Consider the following 16,744-nt stretch of genomic DNA (forward strand, 5'->3'; position numbering starts at 1 on the left):
CGGTGGGGTTGAGGCCCAGAGAGATGGGGTTCTCCTTCGGATCCTGTCCCTTCGTCTTTCCTACATCATCAGAAGCTTCTTGGGCGGGAAGGGGACAGGGGCAGGGCTGTAGCTATCTTTTTAAGGCATGTTATCCTTAATATGGGACTCTTCAGCGCTCCCATCTGCAAACCACGTTCACCCCATTTGTAAAAATAAATCAAGCTCTCGGCCTTGGAGTAGAAGGGTGGGGTCTGCTGTAGGTGGGGGTGCCTCCCAGCAGCCAGGTTTGGCTAGACCCAAACTCCAGGCCAAGGCCGCCAGGGCCTGCTGCCCCAGGCAAGGCCCTCTTCGTGGCCACCCCCTTCCTGTCCACAGTAAGGCAGCAAGGAGGGGCGAGGCGGCCAGTGAGGGAGAGCCTGGCTCTGCCCCTCAGGCCCTAGCCCTTACCAGCTATGTGACCTGGGCAAGCCACTTCTCTGGTCTGAGATGCCATGAACCGGACTGGGATCGAGCCAGGAGCACAGAATGTTCTCAATAAAATGGCACTTACCCCCAGAAAAAAAAACAACAAAAAAACAGGAGGGGAAAAAATAACAGGAGCCCTTTAAAACACAAGAGGCGGTAAATCCGATTCTTTTGTAAATAAGAGAAAGCCATAGCATTTTTCACTCACCCCCATGTTACAGTTTCAACCTAGAAGACAGACGTGGTGGCTGTCAAGGGAGTGAGTGGAAGGAAGAAGCCTATGGGACAGAGGGATGTTGGGGGATGGATGGGAAGGTAGGGGAGAGCTTCAGAGGGGCGGTGTGCCTGCTTCTGTAGCCTCTTAAGACAGAGCTGGTCAAAGCTATGAAATGCATGTGGCCCTTTTGGAACTAAATTGAGTGAGGCTTTGACTGACCTAAGGAACTGGTGCTTTCACTGCCTGCCTTTGCCCCTCATCCTCTCCCGAGGGAGGCCCACCTGCCTCCACCCTTGGCCTGTCCACGCTGTGTCCAGACATGCTGGTCAGAGGGCAAAAGCAAGGCTCAGGCAGGAAAGTGGAAGCCCAGTAGTACCTACTTTGACCTGCCCCGGGAGACAAGAAGCCCACCTGCTCCACTGGTTGGTCGGGGTGTACCCACTGCCGACATAGATCTCAGTCAGTGGCTTTGATTCTCAAGCTCTGCAAGATGACCCCCGTCTTTTTTTTTTTTTTTTTTAAGATTTTATTTATTAATTCATGAGAGACACACAGAGAGGCAGAGACATAGAGGAGAAGCAGGCTCCCTGTGGGGAGTCTGATGAGGGACTCAATCCCAGGACCCCGGGATCACGCCCTGACCCAAAGGTAGATGCTCAACCACTGAGTCACCCAGGCACCCCTGTAAGGGGACCCTTTCCTTTGAGGTCAGGTAACACTAATCACACCCCTCAGACTCTTAATCTAACCCAGGAAAACGGCTGCCAGAGCCCTCCGAGACCTGTACCATCTTACCAAATCACGGGTGGGACTTTTCTGGAAATGCCAGCCGCTCTGACAAATGTGCTGTCGTCCTCTCCCTAATGAGCTGCGAGGCAATCAAGGCAGTTCAATGAAACCCTGCTTGCTCAAGTGCTCGTGAGAAGGCCTCTTTTTACATCTGAGTTTGATTCTGATCAGCGTTTATGAGGGTCCCGTGTGAGGCCATCTTGACCATGTGCGGCCTTTCCCAGTGGATCACAACATCCATTCTAAACAAGGAACAGACTTTTTCCTCAAAATGCTAAAGTTTAGGAATAACAGTGGCTCGGATTGAAGCGGCCAAGTGTGATTATTTCTGTCACAATGACAGCCCTGTGTTTCGGGTCAGCCCCACAGGACAGGCAGCCCTCTTTTCAGCCCTTATTCTAATTCTGTGATGGGAGATGCAGGGGTGGGTCAGGACGTACTGATTTTGTTCGGGACTTTTAGAACTTGTTGTGCAGCCCCTAAGAGAGAGCCTGTTCTTTCTCTGCTGCCGGACATTTCTCTTGCTTCTACGGCTCTTTTACCACCACCCTGGCCCAGGTCGCTGCCATTTCCTGCCTAGATGACACAGTCCCTCTCCTCCCCTCCCCTCCCCTCTTCTCCTCCCCTCCCCTGCCCTATTCTATCCCTGGACACAGCATGCACAGAGAGCTTTTGGAAATGCAAACCAGATCATAGGCCATCATTCTACTGCTTCAGTCTCCTGCTGAGAGGCAGCCTGTTGAGGTGGTTGAGAGCTTGAGTGCCGAGGATGGTTCAGCTCTGTTCTAATTTTTTACTAGCTGGATGACACAGGGCAACTTAATTCTGTCCTCATCTGTAAAATGGAGACGATGATAATAATGGAACCTATGTATGAGTGGTTGTAAGAATTACGTTTTTATGTGGAGCATTTAGACTAGTGCTGACTATTAGTAATTATATTTGTTGTCAATAGTCTGCCTAAAATTCAGGGGCGTCCTTATAAGCTTAGACTCCAACTCATACTCTTGACCATGCCTATGAGGTACAGCATGATCCAAGGTCAGGTGAGTCTCTAGTCCGGTTACTCCTGCCTCCTACTGTGTTTTTTACCCACACTGGCTTTTGTTAGTATGTCTAAAGCACCAAGCTCTCTTTTACCCCAGGGCTTTTATACAAGTTTGTCCTCTACCAGGAATGTTTGCTTCCTTCCCTCTTTGCCCAATCCCCTGCTCCTCCTTCCTAGGCCAGCCCTAATTGTTCCTTCCTCAGGAAGACCTCCCTTGGATGACTGAGGTGAAAGTAGGTCCCCTTCATTCCCTGAGTGTCCCTCCTCCTTCTTTTCTTTCCTAGTGTCTGCCACAGTTTGAATTGAATTCTCTATTCATTTCTGTGTAGATTTGCTTGATCTTCGAGCTCTCCAATGCTTGCAGCTCCATGAAACCAAGGACGGGCCCAGAGCACGTAGCACAGGCCTGGCTTGTGACCTGCACTGTGCTCCCTAACTTGTGATGAATGAGTACTACTCCCCAGCTGGACTTGTGAGCTTCTTCCCTGGACCCTCTGTTGTTGCATGACATGGTGTTTATTTGCAGAGACCTTTCCAAATACATTTCTAGGTCCTAGGCCAGCCACGGATCTGGGGAGATACAGCTTAGTGGTTCTCAAACTGTAGCATGTATCAGTAACACCTGGGAGGGCTTGTTAAGGCACTGATTGCTGGGCCCACCCCTAGAGTTGCTGCTTCTGTAGACTTGGGGTGGGGCCCTCACATTTGCATTCCTGACAGGTTCCCAGGTGATGCCGGGGCTGCTGGCCCAGGGGCCAGACCCTGAGAACCACTAGTAGAGTAACTCTGTGTCCAGAGGCCTGCTAGATCATGGACTGCCAAGCAGGAAATACAGGCTAGGTGAAAAGTGAGCAGGTGGCTTGTTACAGGTGATCCAGGTGAGTTGGTCCTGGTTCTGCCCTACTTAGTGAGTATAGTTCTGTGTGAAGTTAACCTCGGAGTGGGAAAAGCTTTTCTTCTTGCTTCTCTTGTAGCTTAGGTGGTACTGTCTAGGGGCTATACAGGTTTGAGGTATTAGGATCCCCGGGGAGAAGAATGTTTTAAAGGAGCTCATTCTAATCATGCTGGTAAAGCCCTAAAGCTAGGACCCCGGTGGCTCAATTGAAGCTAGACTTAGCATGGTTACTGATGCTAACTCCTGCTGCTGCTCGTTCCTCCAGAAATGCTCATTGTGAAGGACACTTGAGTGAGCCCTCTTGGGTTCCTTTTCATTGCCTGAGAGTGACAAGAAAGCTCTTAGTTTGCAGTGGTCCTAGAGTAGGTAGGCACTTTCTAGAGGCACAGTCTCCTTCCTTGTCATCACAGCCACGACCATGTGTTTTTGGGTTCCAGGGGCTTTTCATAGGCTCCAGCAGCTCCTTACTGAGATGGGGAGATGGTGTTGCCAGAGCCAGGCCTTTGGAGTCAGATACATCCAGGTTTGATCTTGCTCCTGCTTTAGGTAACTAGTTTCTCACTTTTTGCAGTCCTATAAACCAGGGGGTGATGATTTGCAGGGCAGCTTACGGTGCAGGGGTAAAGCAGAGGAATCAAATTGAAAAGTCTTGCCATTGCTTCGCTATTGTGACCCTGAACAAGCGGTTGAATCTTATGTCGCGTCAACATCACCCTTTATCCTTTCAGGGATACAATGGTGCTTGCCTCGTAGGGTTTTTGGGAAGATAAAAATACTTGTGAAAGCTGGTGGAATCCAAATACAATCTGTCATTTAGTCAATGGTAATGTACAGTTATTGAATTCTTGGTTTTGAGAAATGCATCGTGGATGTGTAAGATGTTCACGTTGGAGAAATCTGGGCGAACAATATACGGGGAATCTGTACCATCTTTGCAACTTCTCAGCAAATCCAGAATTATTCCAAAAGGAAAAGTGTATGTTAAAAAGTATTTGCAAAGCATGTAGGCCAAGGGCTTGGGATTTAGTAAGACCTCAGTAAATGGTGGCCATTATCATGACTGCTAATACAGTTACTATGACTGATAACCTTGAAGGGTCATTTTAACTAATGTGTGTTGCTGGCGGACCGTTTTACAAATGGGATGTTAGTTTCCTATTGCTGCTGTAACCAATTGCTAATGGGTGGCTTTAAACAACACAAATTTGTTAACTTATGGTTCCGGAGGTCTGAGGTCCAAAATAGGTCTCATGGGGCTAAAATCATGCATGTTTTCTGGAGGCTCTGGGGGAGACTTTTTCCTTGCTTTTTTCAGCTTCTAGAGGCAGCCTAGTGTTCTGTGGCTCCATAGCTCCACCTTCAAAGCCAGTAATCAAATCCCTTTGACATCTGCTTCTCTGACTCTGAACCTCCTGCCTCCCTTTTATAAGGAACCTTGTGGTTACATGGGGGCCCATTTGGATAATCCAGGGTAATCTTCCCATTTTACAATCCTTAATTTTATCACACCAGCGAAATCCCTTTTACGTTGTCAGTTAACAGGTTCATAGGTTCTGGGGGTTGGGACAAAGGTGTCTCTGGGGTGCCATTCTACCCACTGCAAGGGGTACCTGTTCTTTTTTCCTTGGATGGAGTTTATGCCCATGGGCAGAGCGAGAAGCTTTGTTATCCAGCCGTTTGAAGTCTGTGTGGGTGAGTGTCAAAGGTGCAGGCTGCTGCTTAATGTCTAGTAGATGTGTGTGATGTACAGCTGAGCATGTTACTGAGAGAGCATGTGGTAATGGTCTCTGATTCTTCTGTTGTGGGCTTGATTCTTTGGGGGCAGAAAAATGACGCCCAGATAGGTCTTAGCAAATCATGCTAATGTATGTGCTGTTGGGTCTGAAAGCTGATTGCACCAAACCCCCTTAAAAGCACAGATTGTGGTTCATTGATGAGCCTGGACATCATATTGCCTTAGTTCTTTGTTCAAGGCCTTATTCCTACCTCTTCTCTTCCTTTTACCTACCCGTCTGTCTGGTTATTTAGCATGATAGCCACTAGCCGGGTGTGGCTGTTGAGCACTTGAGATGTAGCTCATCTGAATTGAGATATGCTGGAAATGTAAAATACACATTGATTTTTTTTAAAAAAAGATTTTATTTATTCATGAGAGACAGAGACATAAGCAGGGGGAGAAGCAGGCTCCCTGTGGGGAGCCCGATGTGGGACTCGATCCCAGGACCCCGGGATCATGCCCTGAGCCAAAGGCAGACGCTCAGCCACTGAGCTAGCTGCCCAGGTGTCCTACACATTGAATTTTATCACATGAATGTGTGCTATTAAGGAAACAAATATACACACCAGAGTTTGGAGACTTAGTATGAAGAAAGGTATGTGAACCCTTTCATTAATGATATTTAAGATCAATGACATGTTTTACAATAATACTTTGTATATATTGGGTTAAATAAAATACATTATTAAAATGAATGTTACCTGTTCCTTGTTACTTTGTAATGTGGCTTCCAGAACTTATAAACTGATACAGGTGGCTCCCATTATATTTCCTTTGGACAGTGCTGGTCTAAATCCTACTCATAATCTGTGTGTCTGTGTGTGAGGGGTCCCCGTTATTTCTGCCAGTGTCACATAGAAGGCTTCCTTCCCCAGAACTTCTGGAGGCTCCCTCTTTATCCTGGCTCACGAATTTAGGAAGTTAATCACTACTTGCAGCTCCTCTTACTCTTTCCACCCCAGAAGATAGTTTTTTTTTTTTTTTGGGGGGGGGAAGTGGGGAGGCTGTGGTGTTGTGTTTTAAAAGCTCCTGGGGCAGGTGGGAATCGAACATCCTTCCCTCACCTCTGCTTGAAAATTGCCTCCCTGGAGAAATGCGGTGGCGAGGAGGTAGCTAACCGGCCCCGGGGTCATCTGGGGAGTGACAGTGCAGATTCCCAAGCTCCGTGCGGCTGGCTTTTGGCAGGAATGAAGATGCGTTTGCACCCCCCAAATCACCCCCCTATACCTGACTGGCGTGGAGGTGCAGCCTGGGCTACATGTATGCCTCAGTTTCCCCTCAGGCGGAGAGCTGCGGGTGAGGAGGGCAGCGGCTGTGCTCCCGGCCCGAGGAGCCTTGTCGTTCTTCCTTTAGCGGAAGGACAGTCTCGGTCGGGGTGGCCGGTCCGGAGGTGATGGGTGAGGGCTCTGTGGTTAGGCCGTTGGGCTTCACGGCCTGCCTGTGCCACCTGTCAGCTGTGAGATGGGCGGCTGCGGTGCCGCGGGGGTCCCTCCCCCTTCCTGCCCGCCCCGGAGATTGCCGGGGAGCCCGGCCGCTGGTGCGCCTTCAGGGGTGCCCGCTGCTGCTCTGCTGCCTCCCCGTGGCCCCCTCGCGTCGCCCGTGTGACCCCCCGGCAACCATGTCCCCCCGTCCCCCTAGCATCACCTGTCCCCCGTCACCTGTACCCCATCACCCATGCCCCTCCCGCACCCCTGTCCCCCCATCACCTGTGTCCCCCGTCACCTGTGCCCCCGTCACCCATCACCCGTACCCCCATCACCCGTGCCCCTCCTGCACCCCTGTCCCCCGTCACCTGTGCCCCCATGACCCGTGCCCCCCATGCACCTGTGCCCCTCCCGCACCTGTCCCCCCCCATCACCCGTGTCCTCCCATACTTCTGGTCAGTGCCAGGCCCAGCAGTCAGGAGGGCCCCCCAACTTCATGGTTTGAGCGAGGGTGGCCAGGAGGGTGGCCAGGAGGGTGGCCAGGAGGTGCGCTGCTGCGGCAAGGGGAGGCCGGGGCCGGGGCCGGGGCCGGGGAGGAAGCCGCGGCAGAGCTGCCTGTGCTGCTGCCGCTCGCCGCTCCGGGCCTCCCCGGGCCTGTCAGGAGAAGCCTGCCCCTGTACCAGCTAAGGGGGCAAGAGAAGGACCCGGACGCTCCAGCAAGCCCAGCGTGCTGAGGAGCCTGCTGGGCCCTGCCCCCCCCCCCCCCCCCCCCTGAAGCAACAGGAAGGAAGTGAAGTCATTTTCCAGCTCAGTGGTCAGGCCGCGACACATATTTCTGGTGGGAACCTGGTTACCTGGTAACTCCTGTGACTTCTGAGGCGGCCTTGTGCCCTTCCTCTGCCCTCCAGCAGCCGCTGGCCAAGGTCCGCCCCCGTCCCGCCTCATGGGCCCCAGGACCGCGGGGAGGAGTGGAAGCCAAGAACCACCGGGTCCAAGCAAGGGGGAGAGTGGGAGCACCAGGCCTCTCTCTGCTCTGACCTCCCCCCTGAGTTTGCAAACACTTGCAAATGGATCTGAAGGGGAGACTTTAGTTTTCTTTCCAGGAAGGGCTTCTGGCTGGGGACTGCCTTTAGTAGGGTTGTAACATTTTATCCAGTTGTTTGAATATTCATTTAGTATCTGTGGATTTTTTTTTTCTCTCTGCACTTTGGCCTCTTTTTTGTTAGAGTGATTTCAGTCACAGACTCATTTTTAAAAAAGTAACCAATAGTACCAGAGTGTTTTCCTCCTAGGACTGGGCTTGCTAGTGTCATGTGCAAATATGAGCAGCTATGAATATGTAGAGATTGGCAAAGCTATAAAAATGAGGATGCACATATCTGCCTTGAGGAAATGAATCTCCTTGCAGCTCTCGGTGTGATTTTTTTTTTAAATGCATTCCCTGTGTGAGGACTCTGGCTGATGACCCAGGAGGTGGGGGTTGTCCCCTGAAAGGCCCTGGTTTATGAGCTTAAAGAATGTGACCGGAAGGAGATGAGAGACGTGAGCAAGGAGCACGAGGGTGTTTTTTCCAGTTTTGTTTGAATTGAAATCATACTTAGTAAATGCCACTAATTGAGCTGCTCACTATATACTGGGAACTTTAGATATATTCCCTCATTTCGTCCTGAGGCTGACCTTTCAAGGTTGATCATTTATTCCTTTTTATAGCTAAAGGCAACTGAAGCTCAGCAGTTGAATAATTTCCCCAAGTCTTACAGCTAGCACCTGAATAGAGTTGGGATTTGAACACAGGTGACTTTTATCCTCCTAACCATGTTGTTTCTACTATGCTACATGTCCCCTTAAGGAGACTTATTAATAGTAGGAGAAGGAGGGGCCAAGTAATATTTATTGACCATCTGCTGGGTGCTAGGCACTAAGCTAAGTGCTTTTCCTTTGTGTCTTGAATTCTCGGTGCCCCTGGGGTCAGGTGCAAATATTAACCTGGGTTTCTCAGAAGGGCAAAGGGAGGCCTAGAGGTGTTAAGTGCCTCACCTGGTACGTGGTGGAGCTGGAGGCAAGAGACAGGCAGCGGGAGTCCAGACCTGGGCTCCTTCTGCAGTGTGGAGCCTCCGTGGGCTCATGGTGAGTAAACTGTGTATTGAAGGAGTCTTAGAGGCCTGAGCCTCCAGTCACAGTAATAGGCTTACAAGCATGAATTGGAACTTTTTTTTTTTTTAAGATTTATTATTTATTTTGGCGGGGAGGGAGGTGGGGAGGGAGAGGGAGAGAGTGTTAAGCAGACTCCATGCTCCGTGCAGAGCCCAATCGCAACCTGAGCCAAAACTGAGAGTCACTTAACCAGCTGGGTCACCTGGGCACCCCTGGATTGGAACTCTTTTCTGCAGATGATCAAATATTTGAGAAGCGTCAGTTTTGTGTGAGATCCCGGGTCTGAAGTATTCCTCAGAGATATAGAAAACTCTGCCATGCCCTGCTCTCGAGGGGTTGACATTCTGGTTTTGAGTGTTAACCACACAAAGAGGGGAGCCAGCACTTCAGGCCTGGGAGAGTTTCCCAGAGCAGATGTTTGTGTTCAGGAAGGGTGAGTGCATGGATGTGTTGGGGGCAGGGAAAACTTAAAGGTGGCAGGGAGAAAAGAGCCCCGTTGGCTTAAGCCAAGCAGTCCTTCCTGAATTAGGAGGGCCTCGGAGGCCAGGGTTTGGTCTTCGAGATGGTGGCCTAAGCCACCTTGTGGAAGAGGAAAAGCTGGTGTAGGGGGGTGTTTCTGAGGTTCATCTGGAAGGTTATCAAGAATGGACTGGGGCGGGGGTAGGAGCATGAGGCTGGAGAAAGTTCCACCAGATTACAATGCTATTGTGAGCCACTGGGCAGGAAGGGGTGAACATTGGCAGTTTCGTTAGGGTTAATACTTCAGCGGGCTATGGTCCTTGAGCGAAGGTGAGTAAGGCCCGGAAGACAGACAGGAGTGGGCTGTACCGATGTGAGTGAGGCGGGAGCTCGGAGGAGAGCGCAACATTTATCCAGGATTAGATGACTCTCAGAGGCTCTAAGAGAGGAACGTGTTAGTTTATCTCCTCTTTCCTCCACAGGGATAAGTTGATTTGCATTTTTATTGGAAAACTCTCCTACCTTGATTTCTTGTCCTGGTCTACAGAGTTCCCATTCATTACTTCTCATTGTGGTGAGAGAGGCCCATGTCCACCCCATATACCATCCTGAGCCTGGGACTGTCAAGGGGAATTATCTGAAGGGGTTGGCAGTGGAGGTGGCATTTAGACTTGAGTCCATCACTTTATAACTCGTGTTGGCAGCCATGAAGACTGACTTGTCTTGGGCCTAATGCCCAGAGAGCAGGGAGAGTGGAGAAGGAAAGCAATGAAGAATGAGGAAGGGAAGAAATACTATGTGCTGGGCACTTGTAGGTTGTAACAATCGAAGGTCAGATCAGTGACCTTGATGTTTATCACCTTGTACTCCAAGCTGTTCCAGTCTAATAGTAACCAACAATATATTTTAGGATCTTTGCCTACTTTGGAGCTATCCCCAGAGTTTCTCAAGTTTTTAATTCCTGGAAATCTCTGAGGTGACTCCTTTCAGATCAGGTGTCACCTAGGGGACAGAGGCTCTCTCTTCTAACTTGCTGTCAGACTGTCATTGTCACCAAAGTCTTGTCTCATTGCAGCTTATCCAGCTTTTAGTGAAGCAGTTAGGTGAGTATGATTTAAGAAGTGATTACTTTGCACTGATTTCTTTAATAATTAGAAACAAGAGACCAGATCTGGGGACTGTGCCTTGCCAAGGCAGAACAACAGAGATTAACTTCTCAAGGAGAGAGTGATTCAGTGAGGCCACGCTTCAAGCTTCAAGGATGCTACTGCATGGGTGGCCATGCGTATGTGTCTGCATTTGCTGCTGAGCCTGTCCTGGCCTACAGTTGCATAGGGTTCCTGAATGGAAGGGCTGATGATGATCGTTTCTTCTCATTTCTGTCTGCCTCCTTTCTGTTTTCTGAGGTCAGGCCATTTGCTTTATTGATAAGTTTACCGAATGACCTAGCTTATTGAGGAATGTTATCCCTTAAAGGATGCGATCTAAAGACACATAGGTAGGGCCATGGATAGTCTGATGGAACCCTTAATGAGTTCTGTGGGGAAGAGGCTCTGTCCTCCTGTGCAATTGTGGTAGGATATTAGATGAAAGGATGCTGTCCTGATTTATCTCAGCACCAGCACCACCCAGCAGTACTCTCTGCTATGATGGAAGTGTTCTGTGTCTGTACCATCCAATAGGATAGCCACTAGCCACATGTGGATATTGGGCCCTCAAAATGTGGTTAATGTGTCTGAGGAACTGAATTTTTAATTTTATTTGGCCGTAATTGATTTAAATTGAGCCACGTGTAGTAAATTGCTCCCGTATTGGACAGCACTGCTTGAGACAGTGGCCAGAGATGACAGATTGCTGCATTAGGACTTGGATATAGGTCTCAGTTGGACAGGCTTGTTGGTGAGGGGAGGGTTAAGACACAGTGTACTGTAGTGGACATTAGATGGCCTAACAGCATGGAATCGTGACCCTGTATTGAAGTACTGGGACGCGAACAAGACTTGGGTCAGTTGGAGCTGGAGTAGGCGGAGAAGTTTCTTAAAGGCAAATGGCATGTCTGTAGCTTTCGGGTCTTCTGGAAAAAGGTCTAGGCAGCCATAAATGTTCTATTTACTCTTGCTTCAGGGAAGCAGAGCAGTATGGAAGACTCCAGGACTTGGGAGCTCAACAGATCTATGTGAAGATGGGGGCCATTTCTGCAAGCTAGGTAGCTTTCTGAGCCTCAAGTTTTTCACTTGCAAACTGTGCATAATTGTACCTCAAAGAGCCATTGTTATGTTAGGTAACTTACACAAAGTGCCTAGTGTCTTGGTACCCAGCAGGTTCTCAATTAATGTAGGCATTATTAGAGGCAATATTTACGTGCATCTGGAAGCTGCTTGTCAAACTTGAGTTTATGCTTCTTGGTACCCTCCGCAGAAGGAAATCTGTTCAATACGTATTGAGCTAGGAGTCCTGCGACGGTTGCAGAGAGTCTAGAAAAGACAAGGATGTGAAGAGGCTAAGTAATACACAGAAGGACCCTTGGAAAATGGAGAATTGTAGTGTGGTAAATCAGTTTATCTCTTCAGTCAGTGGTAAGGGCACAAGTTGATGGGGGCGTAGTGCCGTATTCAGAACTCCAGCTTTTATTCTCCTCCCCTCCTGGAAGAGTCTTCACACTGGAGTTTACAGCTTCAATACTCTGCTTTTCTGGGCATTTATTTGCATGGCACCTTGGACACCTCCTGGAGACGATTCCATTATCATTTCCTTATCTGCGTTCTCTGTTTACTTGAACATGAGGTTGATTTAGTATCTTACAAGAATTGAACATTGTCTTCCAGACATCATTAATCTCACCTTTCTTATCCAGCATACGTGTGAAATTAATCAAAAAGGAAAGGGAAATTAATAATACGCTGGTGTTCACAATTCATCAGGAGACCTCACAGCAAGTATGAAACTTCTCCAAATTAATACACACATTAACAAATTAAAGGTATGGAAAAGGGTTACTTATTATTTAGGAAATGCTCCTTAATGCTTCCTGCTTTGATAATTAGTTAGATAATGGGTGTTGTCTGGTGATAAGACCATTGAGTATTCTGAGGTTACCTTAGGACCATAGAATGTATTAAATCAACCCCCCCCCCATTTCATTTAGATAAATGAGATACAGCCAGCTGGCTAATGCATACTTGTTTCCTGTCAATTGGAAAAGGTGTGCCCAGACACTTGCAGTTTTGATCTCTATTTACAATAAGCTAAATTTGATCCTGGGTTCTGTGTTTCCTTGTTACGACATGTGGCATGATCAGTTTCAAAGGGTACGTTATTGTGAACACATTATGGAAAAGAATGGAGTGTTATAATTATAATGCTCTATTACAGCTTTTGCTGAGGTTGATAAAGGACAAGCTTTTGTTACTGAATTGTTCCTGTAATTACAACAGAAATAACAGGCAGCAGTCACCTTCCATTAGGGGTGGGAAAGAAGGATTCTTACTATTTAAGCAATCACATAAGGTGCTGCATGAATCATCATCAGCCTCGTCATGAGGAATTAAAAATAAAAGGAACAGCTGACATCATCCTATAGCAGGTTTTATGGATCTGAGAAATGCCAGATAGTTTAAGGAAAAGAGCTGTCTGTAGTGATGCCCCAGCACACGTGTTAGTAGCCTATTGGCAGTGGTTCTCAAACTTGCGCGAGCATCTGAATCTCCTGGGCCCCAGCCTAGAGTTTGTGATTCAGGAGGGGTGTGGTGAGGTCTGAGATTTTGCATTCCCAGCTTCACAGATGATGTTGATACTGCTAGTTTGAAACGGCATGTTGAGAACCATTACGCTTAGGGACAGAAACAGGTGTAACTTGGGGAATGTTCAAGAATCTGAATTCTAAATTAATTCCCCAGTACCTATTAAAACAGTCTTGATGAAAATACAAATTATTCTTTGAGGTGGTGTGCAAGCTTCATCCAGGGCACCTGCTCTTTGTGACATGGTGAGTGAACAGGAACAACAGGTGCAAACCTCGCTAAACGGTCGGTCTCCTGGCTCTCCTAGCCCACTGTCCTCCTGTCTTGGTAAAATTTTGGATTAACTTTGATGGATACCAATGTCTCTAGGATTCAAGTTAGTGATGAATTCTCAAGTTGCAAGGTATAAATTATTTTTTCTTACTTGTCAATCAAACACACATTACTTGGATGCTGTCTGTAGGAGGACAGTCCTTTCAAGTAAGGGCACTCCAAGTCCTGAGCCACTGAATGAATGTCATTGTCACACCTGTCTGGCAAAATAGCTGTTAGCAAAATGAAAATATGATGTACCAAGTGCTACCAGTGGTTGTGGTTCTAGGCTTCTGACTGGTTCTAGAACTGGCTTTTATTATCCTATTAATTATCTTGTTCTAGCAATGGCAACCATAACCGTGAGAATCACTAATGTTTGTGGAGGACTCTGAGGTGGCAGCTGTGCATGTGGCTGTGCTGTATTAGTTCATATGAATCCCACCGCCATTCTCTGAACGAGGCACTGTGATCGCCTCTGTTTCAGGCACAAGAAGATGGAGGTTGGGAGAGCCACTTGGTTGTCCTCACACAGCTTGTGAGAGTCGGACTTCTGAGTCCAGGCAGCATGAGCAATGTGGGGCAGATTTAGATTTGGCTCTATTTTGGGAAACTTTCAATGGCAGTGTGATGAGAGGCCTCGCTGAAATGGAAAGATGCTAGAAAGTTTTGAAGTATGCTGCAACCAAACGTGTTTAAGGTTGTATAATTCTTTTTTTTTTTTTAAGATTTTATTTATTTGAGAGAGAGAGAAAGCAAGCACAAGCAGAATAGGAGGAGCAGAGGGAAGAGGGAGAAGCAGGCTTCCTGCTGAGCAGGGGCCTGATGTGGGGCTCGATCCCAAGACCCTGGGATCATGACCTGAGCCAAAGGTAGATGCTTAACCGACTGAGCCACTCAGGTGCCCTGGTCGTACATTCTGACATACATTCTGATGTCAAGAATCAGTCTAGATCTTTGTAACTGGGCAAAATTTCACTGTGTGGTGATTTTAGGTGCTCTGCCCCACATAAGATGAAAGCCATTTGAGGCCAGTATTGTAATTATGGGTGTTGGTTTTTTTTTTTTTCCCCTATGTGACTATCTGATATTTGATAACAAAGATCAAATTACCTAAAGCTTATAAACATGTTCATGATGTGTTTCTTGCATGTACCAGTAGGTGGTCTTATCATTTGCAGTTATTTCTGTAGGCATGATGGTACTTTGAGCAGAGTCATATGCTCTCTTCTACCTATTTTCTCACAGGAGTAGGTAGGTATGCAGGACAGCTTTGGTGGTGTCCACGAGCCACCTTTGCCTATTAGGCTCTGGAAAAGGAGAGAGGGCAAGACTGCTTTGAGCTACGTCCCTAGTTGTTTTGGCATTAAGATTCAGATTCTCTATTTAGAAAGACATGGTCCATACGGAATGAGAGGGTGAGAAACTTGAGTGTAAATTTGAGAAAGGGGTCAATCTGACAGCTTCTGGTGCAGAAGGGCATGAGAAGTGAGGAGCTGTGGGGCCCTTACGTCTGAAACTTGCCACCATCGTCCTCTGTATTGGATCCAGAGGAGGTACTGTGGAGGTGGTCCTTGAAGAAACTCCAGTGCAGACTCCTCATAGAATGCCAGCCTAGAGTGCAGAGCTGGTGGTAGGGTATTTTGTGTGTGGGCCATTTATAGCATCTTTTCTCCAAAATAACAAAAGGGATAAAATGTTGCTTGAGAATGGGATTCCAGCTTCTCCTAGCTACTTTTTCACTGAATGTCCCTGTGATCGCTGCCTCATTCTTTATAGATTGAATTGAATTCCCATGATGCTTTACAAATGCTTTCATAGTTTAGGTGTAATTAAGAAAGGAAAGAAAGCATAAGCCCAAAAAGAGCATGAGGGAGCCTATTAATCCCCAGAAAATAAACTTTGGGGTGAAATCTTGGTGAAAGCTGTGGAGTGGTGTTGCTTTGAAAATGAAGAAGGAAAAAGGAGTTCCTTCAATGTTTTCTTGATCTAGAGACCTGGCTAGAAATGGCTATAAATTTTCATTAATGTTATATATCTGGCTCCTCAGGAAATGATATTTAAGATGAGTTGAACATTAAAGCTTTGCTGAGGATAGACACGAATGGCCTTTTGGTTTCATGGTGACCATGAATTTTGCTAATGATAGAGCCAAGGGTAATGCAGTAGTTTTTACATGACTCAGGGAGTAGCTTGTCTGATGCTTAAGGGGAAATCAAGATTGAGTCCTTATTTAATGGGAGTATTATTGAAGAAAAAAATTGAGATTTGAAAGCATCGAGGGAGGTAAAGTTAAACTTTTTTTGGGTGTAGGGGTGGGGAGGAGGGCACATCATAAACATTTTTCTTGAATCTTACGGCCTGACCACGTGATCCCAGCACTGCTTCGGAAAATCGCAATGTAATATACTGGTTATGATGTTGATGAAAACATACAGTGAAGAGTAAAAGCACTGAAAGCAAGCCTGTGTCCTTTAGGGCTGAGGCACCTGGGTATTCATTTTATTAGCCTACACCAGTACATGTGAATGAAGGTGTTTCGATATTGACCAAAATGCTTAGGATTGTTTTCTTAAAATATATCTTGATGACTGGACTTGCTGGAATTAGCAGCTTTTTCTGGGTCATGATAATTGCATTTTCAGAAACCATTCCTTCACCTCAGAGCTATGTCCAGAGGCTGGTATAAAGAGGGGGCTGTATGGTCACTGCCCTTGACGGCGTTCTTTCTCACCTTCCATTCTTCTTGAGTCAACATCTGTGAGGCAAGACTGTTGGTTGGAGTTGGTGGGTTTGCTATGACCCCAGGTGGAGTCTGCTCTCCCTGGTTGCCCTAGGGCTACGGCTCTCTGGTATTGCTCAAATAGTTGACGTGGTCACAATGTTCATGCTGCGAAGTTGTATGCAGTAGACCATATAAAGAAGGGATTGGCTTGTTTTGATTAAAAAAAAAAAATAACACAACTCAGACATTTTTTAGCAGAAAATGTCTTCTGTTAGGTCCTTCAGTGCTAAGAGCAGTTGGCTAGCCTTAGAGTACTTATGGGCAGTTGACTCAGAGATGGATCTATGCAGCATGGTTTTTATTTTTTCCTCCCTCCTTCTTCCCCTCCCTCCTCCCCTCCCTCCCTAGTGAACTCTCTTTCAGTTTTATAATTCTCTGCTGATAAATTCCAGTAATATCAGAAAAAAGCTGAATATATCTATTAAAGGACATGTTCCCTCCTTTTCTTTTATAAAGGAGTATTATAAAAGGAAAATACTACCTTTATCAGAAGCATATAGTAAATCTGTTTCTAAAATGGTTTTCACGCTTTTTTTAAAGATAGTTTTATTTTATTCTTCAAGGTGAAGTTGCCACAAGTAATTTGTTGCATTTGAATGAACAGGCTTGTAATTCAGTTGGGTTTATCTCCTATTGCAAACTCCTTAGTTTTTTGTGATAGAGCTATTGGTTTTTAAAATTGAGTGTGTACATATAC

General features: G+C 47.0%; 1 protein-coding gene across 1 annotated transcript in view; it reads left to right on the forward strand.

The window, feature by feature from the left end:
- Window positions 1–16,744, forward strand: part of MGAT5 (alpha-1,6-mannosylglycoprotein 6-beta-N-acetylglucosaminyltransferase) — a 338,877-nt gene that overhangs the window by 28,392 nt on the left and 293,741 nt on the right. The gene's annotated exons all lie outside the window — the stretch shown is intronic.

This window comes from Canis lupus, chromosome 19 (assembly GCF_011100685.1).
Source record: "Canis lupus familiaris isolate Mischka breed German Shepherd chromosome 19, alternate assembly UU_Cfam_GSD_1.0, whole genome shotgun sequence".
Taxonomy (NCBI): domain Eukaryota; kingdom Metazoa; phylum Chordata; class Mammalia; order Carnivora; family Canidae; genus Canis; species Canis lupus.